Raw genomic sequence first — 24,652 nt, forward strand, 5'->3', positions numbered from 1 at the left:
AGTGAAGCGATCAACGAATTCGAAAGTAAAATTATGTCTAACGACTTGACACAAAATCCTAAGTGGTTTTGGTCTTATATTAATTCATTTTACGGACCGAAGCAGTCTGTCCTCACTTTCTGCGGCCATAATGGCGCTGAAACTGAAGATGTCACAGCAAAGGCCGAAACACTAAACGTCTTTTTCCAGAACTGTTTCACGGGGGAAGATCGTGCCGTAGTACTATATGTAGGCTGTTTAGGTTTTTTATGTTGGTAACGCCACGTAGCGCTCTGTATGAAAATCACTGGCTGTGCTGTGTGCAGTCTGTGGCTGGTTGGATTCACTGTTGGAATATTCGCTATTGTAGTGTTGGGCAGTTGGCTGTTAACAGCGCGTAGCGTTGCGCAGTTGGAGGTGAGCCGCCAGCAGTGGTGGATGTGGGGAGAGAGATGGCGGAGTTTTGAGAGCGGAGGATCTGGACGTGTGTCCGCCTGAAAAAAGAAATTTGTAAAGATGGTTTTCATGAATTGATAGATATATGTAATGACTTTTGAACACTATTAAGATAAATACATTGTTTGTTCAAGCGTGGTGTCTAACTTTTGAAGCTGTAGCTGTGACTGCTCTTGATTTTGTTCCATTGCGTCTAACTGTTGCTGTGTTTGTCTCTGGTGTTGTTCCATTGTGTCTAACTTTTGAAGCTTTTGTCCCATTTGTTGCATCAATTGTAATAACATTGCACTGGTGTCTGAAACTCAGTACTATTCAGCAGTGCATTTGCACTGGCAACATTTACATTTTGACAAGCAGAAAATGTGTCTTGACCTATTTGAGAAAACGGTGAGGACCCAAAACCTGAATCTGCAGTATTTGCAAGATTGTGTCCTGTCATTTCGGATTCGTGAGGCGAGCTGCTGCCGACCGATCGATCGACAATACTACCCTCTTCACTAGCTGTTTCACTGTCTACACGATTATTTATTGCCTGATCCATTCCCCTATGCACAATTACCAAATTACTATGTTGAACATTAGTTAATTCATTACACGGTGGCGCTAACACACTGCTTTCGTCTTCACTGTCATTTCTCAGTTTACTTTGGAGCCTAGTATTACGTTTTTCACACGCCATTATTGTCACAATATTTCACATGATAACACAGAAAAGCACAATTTTAAGAGCAAAACAAGAAAACACATTAACATAGCATTGAAAATAATTCTAGTTAATTGCAAGCACAGCTGCGAAATACTTGGTGCAAATCTAGATGCATGCCACAACTGTTTTACTGTACAACAATGAAAAACTACAACTACAAAGGAAATTCTCTCTACAATTACGCGCTAGCAATAAACAATAGCTACACTAATTACACAAACTACAAGAAAAATCAGATGATTCCAGTGAGGTATCCTCGGATAAGGGTCGACATTTGTAACGTCCCCTTAGAAAATTTAATGAATTACTGTGCTGATAAACCCCTTACGTTATTTGATTTTCAAACAGCTGAGCAAAACTAAACGTACTCAGACGTTTCACTCTTTACTTATTCTGATCAACACTAAACTGACACAATATTTTTAGCGCAACGCAATCTGACTTACAATAATCCCTGCAAGAGAATGGTCCTGACTAAAAATTAATCTATGTTGTTGTTGTTGTGGTCTTCAGTCCTGAGACTGGTTTGATGCAGCTCTCCATACTACTCTATCCTGTGCAAGCTTCTTCATCTCCCAGTACCTACTGCAACCTACATCCTTCTGAATCTGCTTAGTGTATTCATCTCTTGGTCTCCCTCTACGATTTTTACCCTCCACACTGCCCTCCACCCGCATTAAATTAACCTATAAGTTTCACAAATCACTTACCTCACAAAAATCTTCGTTACTCGAACTACTGCAATACAGCGAGCGCCAATACTGCCAGCTGAATAAAATATTTAAACTACTGAAGGCACTAACTACTGATAGGCATAGTTAGCAAATGAAATATTTTGATACAGAACAAACAATGTATTTACCTTAATAGTGTTCAAAAGTCATAATATATATATCAGTTCATGACATCCAGTCTTACAAATTTACTCTTTCTGATGGACACACGTCCAGATCGTCCGCTCTCAAAACTCCGCCATCTCTCTCCCCACATCCACCACTGCTGGCGGCTCACCTCCAACTGCGCAACGCTACGCGCTGTTCACATCCAACTGCCCAACACTACAATAGAGAACATTCCAACAATGCCAACCAGCCACATACTGCACACAGCACAGTCAGTGATTTTCATACAGAGCGCTATGTGGTGTTACCAACATAAAAACCTAAACAGCCTACTTACAAAACTACGTACATTTTGTCTTAAACATTTGTTCTGATTCTTAGAAGTTGGCGCTGTAATTCAAGAAAATCCATGTTCTCATTTTTGCGTGGGAAATGGATACGGATAAATAAAAACCACTCATTCACTTCGTAATTTTTGATTCGCTAAAACTAAAACTGTCTCTCTCTCCCCTTAGGGTGGGGTTTGAGAGAGAGGAATTAGGAGAGAGGAATTAGAGTTTTTCAAATGTTGACCCATATATTAATTTTTCCCGCAGATTCGCATAAGTTTTGAAGTTAAAATTTTCTGGGTTATTAGGCCGCGTCATGTTTCTTCTAAAATGTTCGACCTTTCGACCCCTCTGCTGGTATCTTCCTCAGGGTCCCGTGTTCTAGCAGTAGTGGACACCAAAAGATCCTGAGGAACATTCCCACGTGGAATGTTTCCTTCTATTATATATATATATATCAGTTCGTGATATACAGTCTTACAAATTTACTGTCTCTGACGGACACACGTCCAGATCGTCCGCTCTCAAAACTCCGCCATCTCTCTCCCCACATCCACCACTGCTGGCGGCTCACGTCCAACTGCGGACCGCTACGCGCTGTTCACATCCAGCTGCCCAACGCTACAATAGCGAATATTCTAACAATGCAAACCAGCCACAGACTGCACACAGCACAGCCAGCGATTTTCATACCGAGCGCTACGTGGCGTTACCAACATAAAAACTTAAACAGCCTACTTACACACTTCCTTTAAATGATCGCACCGAGAAAAAGAGACAGATATCGAAATACGTGACCATGGGATAGAAAATCAACTGAAATAGCTGAACGGAGGAAAGAGCACCAGACTTGACGGGATACCGGTTCGACTCTATGCACAGTACGCAAAAGAACTTGTTGCTCTTCTATGAGGTCCGCGCATAACACGGTGGCCGATGTGCAATTACCAATTTTGGGCCAAAAGCGCAGGACGAGTTGATTCGTTTCTTCGGAAGGGAAGGCATAGGAGAATGTGCCACCTTTCGGCCAGTCGGCGATATCAGAATCGATGCGAGCACCCTGGAATCTTTCTCGAACGATTTCATGGGAACTATTCACCAAAAGGTTTCATTTTTGCGTTAGTTACAGCTTTGTGTGTCAGCTTCATGACGACGTGCCGATCATTTTGTGAATGGCCATAGTTTACATGGTAGTAAGACACTGCAAGAAAATTAAAGAAATTTGCAGTGACAAATAGCGGTCGCTATGGCTCAAATGGCTCTGAGCACTATGGGACTTTTAACTTCTGAGGTCATCAGTCCGCTAGAACTTAGAACTGCTTAAACCTAACCAACCGAAGGACATTACACACATCCATGCCCGAGGCAGGATCCGACCGTAGCGGTCGCGCGGTTCCAGACTGTAGCGCCTAGAGCCGCTCGGCCACTCCGGCCGGCGCGGTCGCTATGATTTTGGATTTAGTGCATATTACATAATACACTACTGGCCATTGAAATTGCTACACCACGAAGATGACGTGCTACAGACGCGAAATTTAACCGACAGGAAGAAGACGCTATGATATGCAAATGATTAGCTTTCCAGAGCATTCACACAAGGTTCGAGTCGTTGACGACAACTACAACATGCTGACCTGACGAAAGTTTCCAACCGATTTCTCATACACAAACAGCAGTTGACCGACGATGGCTGGTGAAACGTTGCTGTAATGCCTCGTTTAAGGAGGAGAAATGCGTACCATCACGTTTCCGACTTTGATAAAGGTCGGATTGTAGCCTATCGCGATTGCGGTTTGTCGTATCGCGACATTGCTGATCGCGTCAGTCGAGATCCAATGACTGTTAGCAGAATATGGAATCGGTGGATTCAGGAGGGAAATACGGAACGCCGTGCTGGATCCCAACGGCCTCGTATAACCAGCAGTCGAGTTGACAGGCATCTTATCCGCATGGCTGTACTCGACGACAAACCTGGGTGCACGAATGGCAAAACGTTATTTTTTCGGACGAATGCAGGTTCCGTTTACAGCACGATGATGGTCGCTTCCGTGTTCGGCGACATCGCGGTGAACGCACATTGGAAGCGTGTATTCGTCATCGCCATACTGGCGTGTCACCCGGCGTGATGGTACGGGGTGCCATTGGTTACACGTCTCGCTAACCTCTTGTTCGCATTGACGGCACTTTGAACAGTGGACGTTACTTTTCAGATGTGTTACGACCCGTGGGTCTGCCCTTCATTCGATCCCTATGAAACCCTACATTTCAGCAGGATAATGCCCGACCGCATGTTGCAGGTCCTGTACGGGCCTTTCTGGATACAGAAAATGTTCGACTGCTGCCCCGGCCAGCATATTCTCCAGATCTCTCACCAATTGAAAACGTCTGGTCAATGGTGGCCGAGCAACTGGCTCGTCACAATACGCCAGTCACTACTCTGGATGAACTGTGCTATCGTGTTGAAGCTGCATGGGCAGCTGTACCTGTACACGCCATCCGAGCTCTGTTTGACTCAATGCCCAGGCGTATCGAGGCCGTTATTACGGCCTGTGGTGGGTTGTTCTGGGTACTGATTTCTCAGTATCTATGCACCCAAATTGCGTGAAAATGTAATCACATGTCAGTTCTAGTATGATATATTTGTCCAGTGAATACCCGTTTATCATCAGCATTTCTTCTTGGTGTAGCAATTTTAATGGCCAGTAGTGTATTTGTCATCTATGTTATCGGCACTATAAACATCCTGTCACTCTTGTTCCTTGACAAGACAGTAAAATGCACACTATAGCGTCACATGACAAATAAAGACTCTGATCCAAAAATCCACAGTGTCTTTCATAATAAAAGTAAAGCAAGAAAGGTTAGGTTTATGTGTCCTGTCTAGAGCGTGGTCATTAGAATCCAATCATAAGCTCGATGGGGGAGGGAAATTAGTTGCTCGATTTGTGAAAGGTTTCATCTCGACTTTTTGCTGGAGTGATTTAAGGAAATCGCGAGGTACCTGTGTCGTCCTCCCACATGAGTGTTGAGTGTCCCAACCACTGTGTCACCTGTATCGTTCTTGCATAAGCCGTTTTTTTCCATACCTGTTTTGCCAACACACACGCACATATCGAACTTTCGGTCTTCCGCCATTCTGCAATATATTCTGCCGGGACGGAGTTATTGCGCACCTGTTGCCGAATTCGCCGAAAGGAAAGACGATTTCCTGCCGGTGCTTTTCACCGGATGGCCTCAAAAAAACTTGAGGTTGGAAATTCCGTGGTTTCCCCGGTTGCCTGCTTCGAGCCAGTTCACGCACGTAGTTTAGGAGACCGCTGCAGGCCTAGCAACCGCTCGGCCGGCTGTGGAGTATAAGTTATAAAAAGTTGTGTTGAGATGGTAGATGTGCAGAGTAGATGCTGTAAGCGTTGTTCGTATCAATGTCGCCTGAAAGTTGTGAAAATTAACACTAATGTCAAACAAACATTTTCGCAGACTGCATGGTTCATATTTCTCAGCAAACACATAAGCTATAGTCTTGCGCTTGATATATGTCGGGTCTGTAAGTCATATACTGGGTATATCAAAAGAACCACCCGATTTTTAAAAAAAATCATAACTATTATGTTTCCAGAATGAGATTTTGACTCTGCAGCGGAGTGTGCGGTGATATGAAACTTCCTGGCAGATTAAAACTGTGTGCCCGACCGAGACTCGAACTCGGGACCTTTGCCTTTCGTGGGCAAGTGCTCTACCAACTGAGCTACCGAAGCACGACTCACGCCCGGTACTCACAGCTTTACTTCTGCCAGTACCTCGTCTCCTACCTTCCAAACTCCGCTGCAGAGTGAAAATCTCATTCTGGAAACATCCCCCAGGCTGTGGCTAAGCCATGTCTCCGCAATATCCTTTCTTTCAGGAGTGCTAGTTCTGCAAGGTTCGCAGAAGAGCTTCTGTAAAGTTTGGAAGGTAGGAGACGAGGTACTGGCAGAAGTAAAGCTGTGAGTACCGGGCGTGAGTCGTGCATGGGTAGCTCAGATGGTAGAGCACTTGCCCGCGAAAGGCAAAGGTCCCGAGTTCGAGTCTCGGTCGGGCACACAGTTTTAATCTGCCAGGAAGTTTCAACTATTATGTTATTTGAGATATGTGCGTGAGGACTGTACTGTTGGTAAGAGCAGATTCTCGAGTTTTACATGGTTCCCGCTAGGTAGCAGCAGTGTGCGGCCAGTTCTAGTAAAAATGGTATCGGGACAACAGAAATCGTTTTGTGATCTACGATTCGCGCAGTGCGGGTCAGTAATAAATGTTGAGCGTGTCTTTCAAACTAGGTATGGTGTGGATCCTGAAGTAGCACAGGGCATTAGACGGTGGCGTGAACAATTCCGAGAAACAGGTTGTTCGTGTAGAGGCAGATCGCCGGGCCGTCCCCGAGTGTCCGACACAGGCGTCGAACGCTTCCGCCATAGTTTCGCAAGGAGTCCGCAGAAATCCGTTCGCCGTGTATCTCGACAGCTCAACATGTCCCCAGTGTCCGTCTGGCGTGTATTGCCTCGACGTTTACATACGAAACAGTACAAAATTCAGCGAGTGGAGTTCTGTAATTCCGTTCTTGACAAGATGGAGGATGGCAGTTCTCTTCTACTCGATTTAAAAGGAAAGGTGAACCGTCATAATATGAGAATATTGGGTACGGAACAACCACACCAATTCTACACCACGAGAGGGACTCTCTAAAATTTCATATATTTTGTGCAGTTTCACGGGAAAACGTGTACGGTCGATTTTTGTTTGCCGAGAACACTGCTACAGGAAGGACATATCTCGATAGGCTTGAAAACTTTCCTTTCCTGCAGTTTGATTCGAACGACTTCATTTGTCAACAGGATGGGGCATCGCCACACCGGCATCTGGAAGTGAGGGAATTTTTAAATCAAAGGATTACTGAACGATGGATCGGTCGCACTGGACCAAATGACTCAGCCTTCCATTACTGGCCTCCAAGGTCACCGGACCTGACTGTGTGTTATTATTTCTTGTGGGGGTTTATGAAAGACTCTCTTTATGTGCCTCCGTTACCAACAATGAACGAACTGCGACATCGCATAACAGCAGCTGTGGAAGCTGTAACCCGAGACATGCTCGCTGCCAGTATGGGAACAATTTGAGAACCGCATTGACATATGCAATGCATCTCAAGGGGGGCATTTGAACACCTGTGAAAAGGTATTAAAAAAAAAAAACTTTTTGAGTTTCCTTTTCAAAAATGGCTCTGAGCACTATGGGACTCAACATCTGACGTCATCAGTCCCCTAGAACTTAGAACTACTTAAACCTAACTAACCTAAGGACATCACACACATCCATACCCGAGGCAGGATTCGAACCTGCGACCGTAGCGGTAGCGCGGTTCCAGACTGAAGCGCCTAGAAAATAAAATTCACTGTATATATGAATTAGTTTCAGAAATACAGACGTGCCAGATCGGATGATTCTTTTAATACACCCTGTCTATATACATCTACCACAAAACTTATGAGGCTATAAAATGATTTGCAAGAAATGTATAAAAATGACTCACTCCTCACTAGCAGTACAGTTGCAAATTAAGTGTCAATTACTTACGCAGTTTCGTACAGTCGAGCTAGGATCGTACGTTCTACCATTTTCCACTTGCGTCAAGTTCTGGCATTTAAAACAGAGATTTTGTATTTAAATACTCGCCAGCAACATTTATTCCATGTTTTAAGCAGTTTGTACGCCTTACAGTGCGTCGTTGGTTATAAATATACTGAAATTTAAAAAGTCTGCGTAATGGCGGATCAAATGGCGGGCAGCGACAATCCTTTTCGCCTCCGCTGCAGCCGTGCTCAGTTGCTGGGAAATTTCTTATTAAGAAACATAACCGTGATATAATTTGCCACAATACCGACTGACAAGTCCAGATAAAAATAGTTCGGTACGACATACGAGCAACAAAATAAAAAAAAAACGAGCAAAAAAATCAATAGACAGGAGAGATTTTAATTGTGAGTTGCTATTTATACACTACTTAAAATGGCAACGATTGTTATACGTCTGCTTGCACCTACATCTCTTTCTCTTTGATTGTCTTTCATATAATTAATATCCGACATAATTACACAAAATATACCTACACCTGCGTTTGTTTATTTTTATACGTTTAAAAATATTGTTTGTGAATTTTTAATGTCACTTTTTCTGTGCGTTATGTACGATTTACTGAATTCGCTACCGAAGGGCAATAACACTCGGTCCGCAGCTCGTGGTCGTGCGGTAGCGTTCTCGCTTCCCGCGCCCGGGTTCTCGGGTTCGATTCCCGGCGGGGTCAGGGATTTTCTCTGCCTCGTGATGACTGGGTGTTGTGTGATGTCCTTAGGTTATTTAGGTTTACGTAGTTCTAAGTTCTAGGGGACTGATGACCTCAGCAGTTAAGTCTCATAGTGCTCAGAGCCATTTTGAACCATAGGCTGCAACCCTGTCTCACTCCCTTCCCAACAACTGTTTCCCTTTCATGTCCCTCGACTCTTATAACTCCCATCTGGTTTCTCTACAAATTGTAAATAGCCTTTCGCTCCCTGTATTTTAGCCCTGCCACTTTCAGACTTCGAGAGTATTCCTGTCAACATTGTCAAAAGCTTTCTCTAAGTCTACAAATGCTAGAAACGTAGGTTTGCCTTTCCTTAACCTATTTTCTAAGGTAAGTCGTAGGGCCAGTATTGCCTCACGTGTTCCAACATTTCTACGGAATCCAAACTGATCTTCCCCGAGGTCGGTTTCTGCCAGTTTTTCCATTCGTCTGTAAAGAATTCGTGTTAGTATTTTGCAACCATGGGTTCTTAAACTGATAGTTCGGTAATTTTCACATCTGCCAACACCTGCTTTCTTTGGGATTGCAATTATATGGTTTTGTTATGAAGAGTGCTGCTGAATTAGTAAGCTAGTAATTGTACGAGATGTCTGTTTACATAGCGGTATAGAGACGTTTGTATAAAAAATGTATGCAGGGCCGGTACTTGGGTGACATAGTGAATGTGTTTCTATTATTATGCTATATGTCGAACCTGAAAGCACGCATCATACTTTATAATTATATATTAAAAAAACGTCTCGATTAATTTCATTCGTGCAGAAGTAGGGTTTTTAGGGCTTTTTCTGGCTCACCTAGATTTTGCCCCCACAGCAACATATACCAACCGTTTCTGCTTCCATTTTAATGCGTTATAGTGCTTATATTTTTGATCCATACCCCTATGATGACTAACTCATGGTTAACATAGTCACTTAATAGATCACAGTGGAATGCCTCCCACTTTCCACATGGAAAAACATGACATCTCTCTGAAACTTCCTGGCAGATTAAAAATGTGTGCCGGACCGAGACTCGAACTCGGGACCTTTGCCTACCGCGGACAAGTGCTCTACCAACTGAGCTACCAAAGCACGACTCACGCCCCGTCCTCACAGCTGTACTTTCGCCAGTACCTCGTCTCCTACCTTCCAAGCTTCACAGAAGCTCTCCGGCGAAAGGTCCCGAGTTCGAGTCTCGGTCTGGCACACAATTTTAATCTGCAAGCAAGTTTCATATCAGTGCATACTCCGCTGCAGAGTGAAAATCTCATTCTGGAAACATTCCCCAGGCTGTGACTAAGCCATGTCTCCGCAATATCCTTTCTTTCAGGAGTGCTAGTTCTGCTTGGTTCGCAGGAGAGCTTCTGTAAAGTTTGGAAGGTAGGAGACGAGATACTGCCAGATGTAAAGCTGTGAGGACGGGGCGTGAGTCGGGTAGCTCAGGTGGTAGAGCACTTGTCCGGGGTAGACAAAGGTCCCGAGTTCGAGTCTCGGTCGGGCACACAGTTTTAATCTGCCAGGAAGTTTCATATCAGCGCACACTCCGCTGCATAGTGAAAATCTCATTCTGGACATCTCTGTTTTCATCGTGCAGCCTTTCAATGAAGCCGTTGTGAGTCTTGATGCGTCTTGCAAGCTGTAAGAGACACATGACACTCAGTGTCGAAAATGTGACGGACATGTGACTGATATCAGTATGGAAACAAGAATTAAACACGTAGATGTCTGTATAAACATTGCATTCATTAACTTGGATCGTATTGTGTGGAACATGCCAAACAATAAACGCATTTTCGCAAACATGATAAACTTCAAAAGTCAAAGAGCAGATAAGTTTTTCAAGGTTTAATAAATGTAAACGTCGTATGACTAGGCCCTGCCGTCGGGCAGACCGTTCGCCGGGTGCAAGTCTTTCGCCTTGACGCCACTTCGGCGACCTGCGCTTCGATGGGGATGAAATGATGATGATAAGGAGAATACAACACCCAGTCCCTTAAATAAGTCTCTAGGCTTTCGTGGCCATTGTCACTGAAGTTAAAAATCTTCTGGGTTATTAGTCATGTTTCTTCTAAAATGTTCGACGTTTGGAACCCTCTGCTGGGATCTTCCTCAGGATCTTTTGGTGTCCACTGCTGCTAGAACACTTGTTTCGATCCTGAGGAAGATGCCAGCAGAGGGGTCGAAACCTTGAACATTTTAGAAGAAACATGACGCGGCCTAATGACCCAGAAGACTTCAAACGCAGTCCCTGACCGGAGAAAATCTCCGACACAGCCGGGAATCGAACCCAGGTCCTTATGATTGACATTCTGTCGCGCTAACCACTTAGCTACTGTGGTCGGACAAGGTTTAAGTATCGTTCCGTATTTTGCGTTATGTTCTTTAGATCAATATATACCTTGCTACTGCACACTTTCTGAAGCAGCGCATGTTCATCAGCGTCCAAGCCATCTGCATACCACATTTTATCAAACTCGGTTCATCGGTTTATTTGTAAAAACGTAACAAAGTTATTTTCGCATTTGCTAGTACGGAGTACGAATCATAGAATTAATGTCCGCCATGATACCTGAGTGCTCAGCGTGACGGATTACCGTCCTACGGGCCCGGGTTCGATTCCTGGTTGGGTCTGAGATTTTCTGCGCTCAGGGACTGGGTGTCGCGTGATCATCATTTCATCCCAATCCGGCGCGCAGGTCGCCCAATGTGGCGTCGAATGTAATGAGACCTGCACCAAGGGGCCTCCCGGTCAATCACGCCAAACGCTCATTTGATTTCCATAGAATTAATGTGACATTTGACTTTGAATTTGGGAAACCGGTGGATCAGTAACAGGTTCGATCAAAAAAGTCGGTATAAATTTAAAAACTGAATAAATCACGGAATAGTGTAGATAGAGAGGTACAAATTGACACACATGCTTGGAATGACATGGGGTTTTATTAGAACCAAAAAAACACAAAAGTTCAAAAAATATCCGACAGATGGCGCTAAATCTGATCAGAATAGCAATAATTAGCATAACAAAGTAAGACAAAGCAAAGATGATGTTCTTTACAGGAAATGCTCAATATGTCCACCATCATTCCTCAATAATAGCTGTAGTCGAGGAATAATGTTGTGAACAGCACTGTAAAGCATGTCCGGAGTTATGGTGAGGCATTGGCGTCGGATGTTGTCTTTCAGCATCCCTAGAGATGTCGGTCGATCACGATACACTTGCAACTTCAGGTAACCCCAAAGCCAATAATCGCACGGACTGAGGTCTGGGGACCTGGAAGGCCAAGCGTGACGAAAGTGGCAGCTGAGCACACGAGCATCACCAAACGACGCGCGCAAGATATCTTTCACGCGTCTAGCAATACTTTTTTTTTTTTGTTCTAATATAACCCCATGTCATTCCAAGCACGTGTGTCAATTTTCACCTCTCTATCTACACTATTCCGTGCTTTATTAAGTTTTCAAATTTATACTGACTTTTTGTTCACCCGGTATGAGTATAAAGGTAGAGATATTTCTCTCTGAGCGGATTTGATCTATAAAAGTCCAACAAAGCTATATGACGAAATTTGTTTTTACTTGGGTGTCAGAAAATGGTTCAAATGGCTCTGAGCACTATGGGACTTAACTTCTAAGGTCATCAGTCCCCTAGAACAGAACTACTTGAACCTAACTAACCTAAGGACATCACACACATCCAGCCCGAGGCAGGATTCGAACCTGCGACCGTAGCAGTCGCGCAGTTCCGGACTGAAGCGCCTTGGGTGTCAGACTGCAGCTCTATGCACTGCATCTGAAAATCTTCTGACAACGTATCCACAGCGAACAGCCAACACTTTATGAGCACTGCCCAACGCTTCGTTCGTTGGCGCCTGGTGGGGTTTCAGGCACGTGACGCGGTAACAAAAGTGCGTAAGTGGAGCAGACAGGGACGGGGGATCATCCTAGCGAAGATACGGGCAGCAAATGGGGAAATCCATTGAGATAAGCGACTTTGACAAAGGGCAAATTATTATTCCGAAGGGCCTGTGAACGAATATCTCGGAAAAGGCGAAGCTGGTCGAATGTTCGCGTGCTACTGTCGTGAGCGTCTACGGAAAGAGGCAGAAGGTCAGTGAAAGTAGCACTAGGCGCTAAGTGGCTGGATATTCACAGCTCTTCACACAAGGTGGGGTTCGTAGGCTTGTCTGCTCGGTGAAGAAGAATAGCTGGAGATCCGTGGTATCTGGCGACAGAGCAGAATGCTGGTGCACGCACAAGTGTTTCGCAGTACAGCGTTCACCGTACACCGTCTAACACGCAGCTCCGCAACAGACCAGCCCTACGTGTTCACACGCTGACCCAACGACATCGTCAGTTACGATTGCAGTGGGCACGGGACCGTCGGGATTCGACCGTCGAACAATGGAAACGTGTCGGTTCTTCCGGTGAATCACATTTTTGCTCCACTAGGGCGCTGGTCGTCTCCACAAACGCCGTCAACGAGCAACACCGACTCAAAGGAAGGCCTCGGCGATTGTTGGTGACGTCACGTCAGCTAGGCACGGCGAACGCCAGGTCTGCTGCAGGCATACTCATAATGGTGGTGTCTCCCTTTCTGACACAGGAAAATGCGAAACTATTGGCGGTAGTTGACGAACACACATTGTTCTGAGATATTTCTGCAACCAGTTAATTGTGCAATTCATTACACTTCTTAACAAATAGTGTACTCCTGAACTTAAATTTCCACCTGTTTTAAAGATTGACATACAAAAACAACAGCAGCAACAGAATTCGTGCATCTTTACCTTATTTGTAAATCTGAGGAAGTTACGTTTGTACTGGGTTGCTTTTACAAGAAACTGTGAACATATTGGTGCTCTTCTTTAGGTATCTTGGTTGACTATGGGGTGAGGAGCACTGAATATTAATGAAATATCTTGCGATTGTACACGTTGTGGGAGGGGGTGGGGGACAGAAGGAGAAGCAAAAGAGAGATACTTGTTTTACCAAATAAAAGTTTTTTATGTTATAAAGTTTCTCCTTTCAGTTGCGAGAGGGGAACATTTATCTTTTCTAATGTGCATGTTTAAAAAAGTTTAAGCTCAGCAGTATTTTCGATGTATGAAGCTATTTTGTTTCCTGTTTAGGATTCCTTTCGTTGAAAACGACTGTAATCTAATGACTGGCAAAAGTTGGACATTTACACATGTAAATTAGTTCGCATTTCCAGTGACGATGTCAAACGAAAATAAATAAATAAATAAAGAAACGAGGTCGTAAGGTGGTTGGCGTAAGTTTCGATAGCAAAATGGATCAAGTAAATATAGTTACTTGAATGTAAAATTTCCGAAGCTTGCAATGGGGCAAAGCATCTTCTCATATTGATCTACGTTTGTTTCGACATGATTCAGTAATACAGAACTATGATCTTCTTTTGTAGCTTTACGATAGTAAGAAAATCTTTCACCTAAATAAAACTGCAGAATCCAAAACAATACCAAACATTTTGTCCAAAAAGAAGAGATTTATAGTGATAAGCACGCCCGGGCGTTTCTGCCTGCAACAGATGTGGCGTCCGCCGTGCCTAGCTGACGTGACGTCACCAACAAGCGCCGAGGCCTTCCTTTGTAATGCCTCGTGTAAGGAGGAGAAATGCGTACCATCACGTTCCCGACTTTGATAAAGGTCGGATTGTAGCCTATCGCGATTGCGGTTTATCCTATCGCGACATTGCTGCTCGCGTTGGTCGAGATCCAATGACTGTTAGCAGAATATGGAATCGGTGGGTTCAGGAGGGTAATACGGAACGCCGTGCTGGATCCCAACGGCCTCGTATCACTAGCAGTCGAGATGACAGCCATCTTATCCACACGGCTGTAACGGATCGTGCAGCCACGTCTCGATCCCTGAGTCGACAGATGGGGACTTTGCAAGACAACAACCATCTGCACGAACAGTCCGACGACGTTTGCAGCACCTCGGACTATCAGCTCAGAGACCACGTCTGCGGTTACCCTTGACGCTGCAACACAGACAGGAGCGCCTGCGATTGTGTACTCGACAACGAACCTGGTCGCACGAATGGGTAAACATCATTTTTTCGGATGAATCTAGGTTCTGTTTACAACATCACGATGGTCGCATCCGTGTTTGGCGACATCGTGGTGAACGCACGTTGGAAGCGTGTATTCGTCATCGCCATACTGGCGTATCACGTTCCGTGGCTCTACCCTTCATTCGATCCCTGCGAAACCCTACATTTCAGCAGGATAATGCACGACCGCATGTTGCAGGTCCTGTACGGGCCTTTCTGGATACAGAAAAATGTTCGACTGCTACCCTGGCCAGCACATTCTCCAGATGTCTCACCAATTGAAAACGTCTCGTCGATGGTGGCCGAACAACTGGCTCGTCACAATACTCCAGTCACTACTCTTGATAAACTGTGGTATCGTGTTGAAGCTGCACGGGCAGCTGTACCTGTACATGCCATCCGAGCTCTGTTTGACCTAATGCCCAGGCGTATCGAGGCCGTTATTACGCCCAGAGGTGGTTGTTCTGGGTACTGGTTTCTCAGGATCTATGCACCCAAATTGTGTGAAAATGTAATAACATGTCAGTTCTAGTATAATACAGGGTGATTCAAAAAGAATACCACAGCTTTAGGAATTTAAAACTCTGCAACGACAAAAGGCAGAGCTAAGCACTATCTGTCGGCGAATTAAGGGAGCTATAAAGTTTCATTTAGTTGTACATTTGTTCGCTTGAGGCGCTGTTGACTAGGCGTCAGCGTCAGTTGATGCTAAGAAGGCGACTGCTACTGTAACTGGACTACAGTATCTGGAGATGTTAGAGAATTGGCTGTTCCCTCAGCTCGAACAAGAAGCACAACAATTCATATTTCAGCAGGATGGAGCGCCACCACATTGGCACTTATCTGTCCGTAACTACCTGAACGTCAACTACCCGAGGCGATGGATCGGCCGCCAGGCAGCCCGTGACAGAGCACTTCATCACTGGCCTCCAAGAAGCCCTGATCTTACCCCCTGCGATTTTTTCTTATGGGGGTATGTTAAGGATATGGTATTTCGGCCACCTCTCCCAGCCACCATTGATGATTTGAAACGAGAAATAACAGCGGCTATCCAAACTGTTACGCCTGATATGCTACAGAGAGTGTGGAACGAGTTGGAGTATCGGGTTGATATTGCTCGTGTGCCTGGAGGGGGCCATATTGAACATCTCTAATCTTGTTTTTGAGTGAAAAAAAAAACCTTTTTAAATACTCTTTGTGATGATGTATAACAGAACGTTATAATATGTTTCTTTCATTAAATACACATTTTTAAAGTTGTGGTATTCTTTTTGAATCACCCTGTACGTCTCTGAACCTGTAGTTCTGCAGTTGTTACTGAAGTATCCGTACGATAATAGACCAATACATCTAACGGGCTGGCCGGTTATACGTTCAACATAGCACGAGTGCAGTGTTAAGAACGGGGGGGGGGGGGGGGGGGACCAATGGAAAAATAAAAACGTGTGGCGGGAGTTTCAAATTGAAAATATTCAATTTGTCATAAGCTTTTATAAACGGAACTCTGTGGATTAATTAATTAATTAAGTTTTTAACGACTCGTGTGACAGATGTTCACTTCTTGGGCAGCGCTGACACTTCTCTTGGGTCGCACTACGGAGCGTCGGACTCACCTGTTGTAAAACATTTAGCAGCTCAAAGTTTTTTTTTTATCGCTCTGTTGTGCAAGAATTTCCGTCACTCGAACAACATCGAGGCGATATTGGAGTACTACCCAGGCACAGGTTAGGATTCTGATATTTTTAAAAATATCGGGAATCCGATATATCGATATTTCAAAAAATTACATTACCTGCTGTCGAAATATAGAGAGGAAGGAATCGGTATATTGGCAGGAAAAGTATCGACGTAACTGCCTATAAAAATGTCGGCTGCCCATTGTAAGTATACCTCTAGTTGCCAGCTAATATCACAAAGACAAAATTTTTAAAACTGTAATGGTACTTTGACTACCGCGCCTCCGCCAATACAAAGATATAATTTACGATCGCGCACGCAGAAGAGCGCTGCGCCAGCGACCGATTTTTATAAATAATTTTGTTCGTCTTTTTTACTTTTGCGTAGGTTTTTTGTTTTTTAACAACTAATTGAGGACTCTCTCTCTCTTGTCTTCATACGAAAGACGTGTATTTTTCGGCGCTGTGTTGAATGTGCTTTTGGGTGGAAATTAAAATTATATTACAAAGCGAGGTTGTTTCAATAGTGATTCGATGTGGTTATCGCCAAATTTGTAAATTGATCATGACAGTGACAACTTGAAGACGTTTTCAACAGACGGAGAAAAGTGAAAGACGGGCCGTCCTACAAGAGAATTTAGGAGCACAGTCATTGCAATTAATACTGTGTATCTAACAAGATTATAAGGTAAATTCCAATTAGTTTCTGATGCTATTTCGGTACAGTCGCTTTTTGTAGTGTTGCCGACCCGGTCTGCCATGCACGGTCAAATTACAGCACGATCTCAATCAGTAATACGAACTCCGCCTTATCCGTAACTAAAACCACCAAAATTCAAAACCCAATCAGATTTTCTATTTTATATTTTTCACGGTATTTTCCCAAGACAAAGGTAACACTACACTGTTGTAAAGCATTTAGCAGTCCAAAGTTTTTTTTTTTTTTCGCTCTGTTGTGCAAGAATTTCCGTGTGCGCTCCCCACTCGTCACTCTAACAACATCGAGGCGATATTGCAGTACTACCCAGGCACAGCTAAGGATTTTGATATTTTTAAAAATATCGAGAATCCGATATATCGATATTTCAAAAAATGACATTACCTGCTGTCGAAATATAGAGAGGAAGGAATCGGTATATTGGCAGGAAAAGTATCGACGTAACTTCCTATAAAAATATCGGCTGCACATTGTAAGTATACCTCTAGTTGCCAGCTAATATCACAAAGACAAAATTTTTAAAACCATTATCAGCGATCTCTTAAGATTAAAATTTAGAGATTAAAAGCAGTCTTGAGCACAACTTTTTATTTTTATTGGAGTGACCGGTTTCGATTCTATTTAAGAACCATTTCCAGACTCCAGAACGGTGGGTGGTCTCCTTGGAGCAAGTTGCGCCGGCCTTCGACGCTGGAATAACTGCTCGCAGTAGAACTCTCGGACTTCGAACGTGGTCAGGTGATTGGGTGTCACTTGTGTGATACGTCTGTACGCGACATATGCACACTCGTAAACATCCCTAGGTCCACTGTTTCCGATGTGATAGTGAAGTGAAAACGTGAAGGGACACGTGCAGCACAAAAGCGTACAGGCCGACCTCGTCTGTTGACTGACAGAGACCGCCGACAGTTGAAGAGGGTCGTAATGTGTAATGGGCAGACATCTATCCTGATCGTCACACAGGAATTACAGATCGCATCAGGATCCACTGCAAGTATCATGACAGTTAGGCGGGAGGTGAGAAAACTTGGATTTCACGGTCGAGCGACTGCTCATATGCGACACATCAGGCCGGTAAATGCCAAATGACGCCTCTCTTGGTGTAAGGAGCGTAAACATTGGACGAGTGCAGAGTGGGAAAACGTTGTGTGGAGTGACGAATCACGGTACACAATGTGGCGATCCGATGGCAGGGTGTGGGTATGGCGAATGCCCAGTGAACGTCATCTGCCAGCGTGTGTAGTGCCGACAGTAAAATTCGGAGGTTGTGGTGTTATGGTGTTGTCCTGTTTCTCATGGAGGTGGCTTGCACCCCTTGTTGTTTTGCGTGGCACTATCACAGCACAGGCCTACACTGATGTTTTAAGCACCTTCTTCCTTCCCACCGTTGAGGAGCAATTCGTGGATGGCGACTGCATCTTTCAACTCGATCGAGCACCTGTTCATAATGCACGGCCTGTGGCGGAGAGGTTACACGACAATAACATCCCTGTAATGGACTGGCCTGCACAGAGTCCTGACCTGAATCCTATAGAACGCGTTTGGGATGTTTTGGAACGCCGACTTCGTTCCAGGCCTCACCGACCGACATCGATACCTCTCCTCAGTGCAGCATCCCGTGAAGAATGGGCTGCCATTCCCCAAGAAACGTTCCAGCACCTGATTGAACATATGCCTGCGAGAGTGGAAGCTGTCATCAAGGCTAAGGGTGGGCCAGCACCATCTTGAATTCCAGCGTCACCGATGGAGCTCACCACGTACTTGTAAGTAATTTTCAGTCAGGTGTCCGGATACTTTTGATCACGTGGTGTATCTCTCTATTTGAATACGCACGTCTATACCAGTTTCTTTGGCACTTCAGTGTAGTTACGTTTACGCATGTTCTACAGGACGACAGCGCACAGTACTAACTAAAGCGGAGTTTCGGCTGATATCGACATACAACGTTTGGTACCAATCTGAGTGTCTGCCGAGCCGGTCGTTGTGGCCAAGCGGTTCTAGGCGTTTCAGTCCGGAACCACGCTGCTGCTGCTACGGTCGCAGGTTCGAGTCCTGCCTCGGGCATGGATGAGTGTGATGTCCTTAGGTTAGTTAGGTTTAAGTAGTTCTAAGTTCTAGGGGACTGATGATCTCAGATATTAAGTCCCATAGTGCTCGGAGCCATTTGAACCATTTTTGTTGCAACCTCCTTGTGCCTGAACTTCTGTCCATCGTTTTTAGGAACGTAAAAAGCCGGATTTATTCCCTTAGAACTTAAGCATCTGCCGATTCTGTTTGAAATGTTATCATAAAAAGGTATCGGGGGGAATTTACGCCCAACAGCTAAACCGCTACTTGCTGGCTGTAGGGAAGTGAATGTCCCGGGTGTGAGTGGGGTGCGAGCAGTGTTATGCTTCATGTTTATCTTCCGTAATAAATCCCTGTTAATCATTCCAACAAAATCCGCTAGGGATTTCAGATCGATTCCGGATTCCTGGATTTCCGGAAGGTTTTTGACACTGTACCACACAATCGGCTCGTAGTGAAATTGCGTGCTTGTGGAATATCGTCTCAGTTATGTGACTGGATTTGTGATTTCCTGTCAGAGAGATCAGAGTTCGTAGTAACTGACGGAAAGTCGTCGAGTAAAACAGAAGTGATTTCTGGCGTTTCCCAAGGTAGTGTTATAGGCGCTTTGCTGTTCCTTACCTATATAAACGATTTGGGAGACAATCTGAGCAGCCGTCTTCGGTTGTTTACAGATGACGCTGTCGTTTATCGACCAATAAAGTCATGAGAAGATCAAAACAAACTGCAAAACGATTTAGAAAGGATATGTGAGTGGCGCGAAAAGTGGCAGTTGACCCTAAATAACGAAAAGTGTGAGGTCATCCACATGAGTGCTAAAAGGAACTCGTTAAACTTCGGTTACACGATAAATCACTCTAGTCTAAAAACCGTAAAATCAACTAAATACCTAGGAATTACAGTTACGAACAATTTAAATTGGAAGGAACACACAGAAAATGTTGTGGGGAAAGCTAACCAAAGACTGCGTTTTATTGGCAGGACACTTAGAAAATGTAACAGATCTACTAAGGAGACTGCCTACACTACGCTTGTCCGTCTTCTTTTAGAATACTGCTGGGCGGTGTGGGATCCTTACCAGGTAGGACTGACGGAGTACATCCAAAAAGTTCAAAGAAGAGCAGCACGTTTTGTATTATCGCGAAATATGTGAGAGAGTGTCACAGAAATATTTTGTGGACACCGAAGTACATAGGGTGGAACGATCAGCACGATAAAATAAGGGAAATCAGGGCTCGTACGCAAAGATACAGGTGTTCATTCTTTCCGCGCACTATACGAGATTGTAATAATAGAGAAATGTGAAGATTGTTCGATGAACCCTCTGCCAGGCACTGAAATGGGATTTGGAGAGTATCCATGTAAATGTAGATGTATCCATTCAAAAAGGCGATAAACTGTATTACTTTACATTCCCGATCCCTAGCTTCTTGAGATAATGGGACCGTATGCATCCTGTGTAGTAAAGCCCTGAATGTGGCCTTTTGGAATTGCAACGTTACCATGTTATAAACAGCGTATGTGAGTACTTTCTTGTCTCATTCAAAAAACTTGTTGTTTAAAAGTTCAGTTTATACCTCAGAATTCGGCGATCGATTAGTTTATATGAGCTCTTATTATATTATTTTTTTGTACAGATTGCCTGAGGATGTACCGATAAGTGGTGCAAAACCGGTCGCAGATTTAATAAAATGGTTCAAATGGCTCTGAGCACTATCGAAATTAACATCTGAGGCCATCAGTCCCCTAGAACTTAGAACTAGTTAAACCTAACTAAGCTAAGGACATCACACGCAACCATGCCCGAGGCAGGATTCGAACCTGCGACCGTAGCGGTCGCTCGGCTCCACACTGTAGCGCCTAGAACCGCAGATTTAATAAAAATCGTTGATACAGCCAGTGCGGAATTCTCTTTGGAAAAGTGTCGACGTTTGGCTGCGGTTGCCCGCCCTACAAAACAGCATGTAGACTGTTGCCTGCTTTTCGCCGAGCGCGGAGGTGAAGAAAGAGAGAGTGGGTGATACAGGTCTACATGTGTTGATGCAGATGTAGATGCGCGGCACGCTGTCTACGCGCAGAGGCCGGCTCGCTCCCACGCACGCGGAATGTTTATGGGGTGGTGGCGAGGCAGCGGAGACCTCGAGGCAGGTCACGCGTGACCCCTGCCACGGTCCCACCGTGCTGCCCGTCCTCTGCCGAGACACTGGCCGCGTGCCACGCTATACGTGACAACCTCGTCGCCGTGCGCGCTTTTCACATCTGCGTGTACATTAGACTTGGCCACTGTTTCTATGTTTCGATACAGTATATCGATACGTGGAACTGTTTCAGTGTTTCGGAACGGCTGTGGTTCACTGTTTCGAAACAGTGGTGTTTCATTTCCCCCCTGTCTCGGACAACCGGACCAGATTCGATCTCGAGCCAGACAGAGAAACTGTATCGTTGTTTCAAAATAAGGCTGTTTCAGTCCACCTGCGCTTGGAACGGACTAATTGTATCGAAACAGTGATGTTTCATTCCGCTCTGTGTCGGACGAGATTCGGGCTCGGCACAGGTACTGAAACACAACATAACACTTCATGAAACACTCAAGAGTGTCGAATTCTTTTTGACAAGCAATAGCATGAAGCTTAAGATATCCGAAAATAAAGCTTCGTTTCTATCCGACTGTCCCATTCAGAAATGGCGTAACATCTGCTTTATAAACACTAACCAAACAATAAAACAACGCATACTATTCACATTCAAAATAATAAATATGTGAAAATCATTCAGTTAAATTACATACGCTTCTCTGTTCATGTACAGCAATCATATTAAGAAACGCGAGTAAGCCTACAACATTTTGAATAAAAAAGGCGTAGAGTGACAGTTATTAGACACATACATAAATTTGATGTAGGTATAATTGCAAGCAATCTGCTTGACATATCACTGATAGTGTAATGGTGAACGGGAAGGGCTGGGAAGCATGGTGAATTTATAGTAACGGTTCGAAACACCTTCAAAGACAACATTTTTTTCTGTTAAATTTTGTTATTTGCTCGAATTATGTGGCGTTATTTGTGAGTCTATAGTCACTGTGCCTATTATCCACAATGATTCCCTTTGTGTGCATGGAAATTAGCAGGACGGGTGTATTACCCATACTAACGGAATGTGGGAGTCCCAGTAGCATGTCCGTTGTTTCCGCAGTTCGCCCCCACCTCCAGTTCCGTTCGTGGTGGTTCTTCTGTCTTCAGCTATGGCTGTCCTCAGCCAATTGAAAAGTATGAAAGTCACACGACACGAAAGCACCGCATTTGCTGCAAGAAATACGAAACTGCCAATACGACAAAGTGATAGTTTCATACTTCCTGCTATATGATCAGCCCTCTCGCATCTCATTTGGTTTTATATGTACGTACTTATACAGTAGACACTGAAGATGATAAAATGTGTACGTTTATTAGATTACAAAACACAAACTGTTTCACTGTTTGGAAACAGCGTATCGAAACATTACATTGTACTGTTTCATTTGTTTCGAAACAGTTACGTGTTTCAGTTTGCCCATATCTAGTGTACACACTGACGGGGAAAAAAATCGCAACACCAAAAAATAATGAATGTAGAATAATGAAATTTCGGGAGTGTATTTGGAAAGGAGCTCACTGAAGAACAGCATGGCCTTAGGAAAGGAAGAAGCACGATCGACCAGATATTTTATGTCCGTCAACTGATGGAAAAAAGTTGGGAGAATAACATGTAAGTAGGCTGTTTAGGTTTTTATGTTGGTAACGCTATGTAGCGCTCTGTATGAAAATCACTGACTGTGCTGTGTGCAGTATGTGGCTGGTTTGCATTGTTGTCTGCCATTGTAGTGTTGGGCAGTTGGATGTGAACAGCGCGTAGCGTTGCGTAGTTGGAGGTGAGCCGCCAGCAGTGGTGGATGTGGGGAGAGAGATGGGGGAGTTTTGAGAGCGGACGATCTGGACGTGTGTCCGTCAGAAAAACGAAATTTGAAAGACTGGATGTCATCAACTGATACACATATCATGACTTTTGAACATTATTAAGGTAAGTACATTGTTGTTTCTCTATCAAAATCTTTCATTTGCTAACTATGCCTATCAGTAGTTAGTGCCTTCAGTAGTTAAAATCTCTTATTTAGCTGGCAGTATTGGCGCACGCTGTATTGCAGTAGTTCGAGTTACGAAGATTTTTGTGAGGTAAGTGATTCCTGAAAGATGTAGGTTATTGTTAGTCAGTGCCATTCTTTTGTAGGGATTTTTGAATGTCAGATTGCGTTACGCTAAAAATATTGTGTGTCAGTTTAGTGTTGATCAGAATAGGTAAAGAGCAAATTGTCTGGGTACGTTCACTTCTGCTCAGCTGTTTCAAAATCAAATAATGTAAGGGGTTTATCAGAACAGTCATTCATAAATTTTTCTAAGGGGATGTTTCAAACAAAAGGGTGATAATGGTTTTAATAGACATAGAAAAGGCATATGATTCTGTTAACAGGGAAAGACTCTGGGAAGAAATGAAGAAGATAGATATAGAAGATGGATACATTACTGTAATAAAGACAGTGTACAGAGGACACTATTCTAGTATTAGAACACCATTGGGGAACTCTGAATACTTATAAATAAGACAAGGACTTAAACAACGAAGTAATCTATCTCCTGCACTTTTTAATGTTGTGATTGAGGGAATGAATAGGGCAATTAAAGATACAGTAAAAAAAATGGTTAAAATGGCTCTGAGATCTATGGGACTTAACATCTGAGGTCATCAGTCCCCTGGAACTTAGAACTACTTAAACCTAACTAACCTAACGACATCACACACATCCATGCCCGAGGCAGGATACGAACCTGCGACCGTAGCGGTCACGCGGTTCCAGACTGAAGCGCCTAGAACCACACGGCCACACCGGCCGGCCTGACTAAGTACTGTTGCGGTTGATGACATTATAAACAAGTTAGAGATTAAACATTGTCTTTGTTTGTCCTAATAATGAGCGAGCTTATTAGTATATTGTATTGTGGGGAAATAAGTGGTTATTACATATGCATGACTCAGTACTGGTTCAAATGGCTCTGAGCACTATGGGACTTAACATCTATGGTCATCAGTCCCCTAGAACGTAGAACTACTTAAACGTAACTAACCTAAGGACATCACACACATCCATGCCCGAGGCAGGATTCGAACCTGCGACCGTAGCGGTCACGCGGTTCCAGACTGAAGCGTCTAGAACCACTCGGCTACACCGGCTGGCCCAGGTACAGTAAAAGAAAAATTCAAGAAGATGATTTTTGCACATCATATGGTAATATGGAGTGATAAAGAGGTTGATATACAGTTACAACTTGATGCATGGAAGGAAGTAATGCAAAGGTATGGATTAAAAATAAATAAAGATAAGAGTGAAGTAATGGTATTTGGAATAGAGAAAGGG

The 24,652-nt window shown here is 44.0% G+C and overlaps 1 protein-coding gene across 3 annotated transcripts in view; it reads left to right on the plus strand.

The window, feature by feature from the left end:
* LOC126427381 (neprilysin-2) overlaps window positions 1-24,652 on the plus strand; it is a 617,471-nt gene that overhangs the window by 224,279 nt on the left and 368,540 nt on the right. The gene's annotated exons all lie outside the window — the stretch shown is intronic.

Source organism: Schistocerca serialis, chromosome 11 (genome assembly GCF_023864345.2).
Source record: "Schistocerca serialis cubense isolate TAMUIC-IGC-003099 chromosome 11, iqSchSeri2.2, whole genome shotgun sequence".
Taxonomy (NCBI): Eukaryota; Metazoa; Arthropoda; class Insecta; order Orthoptera; family Acrididae; genus Schistocerca; species Schistocerca serialis.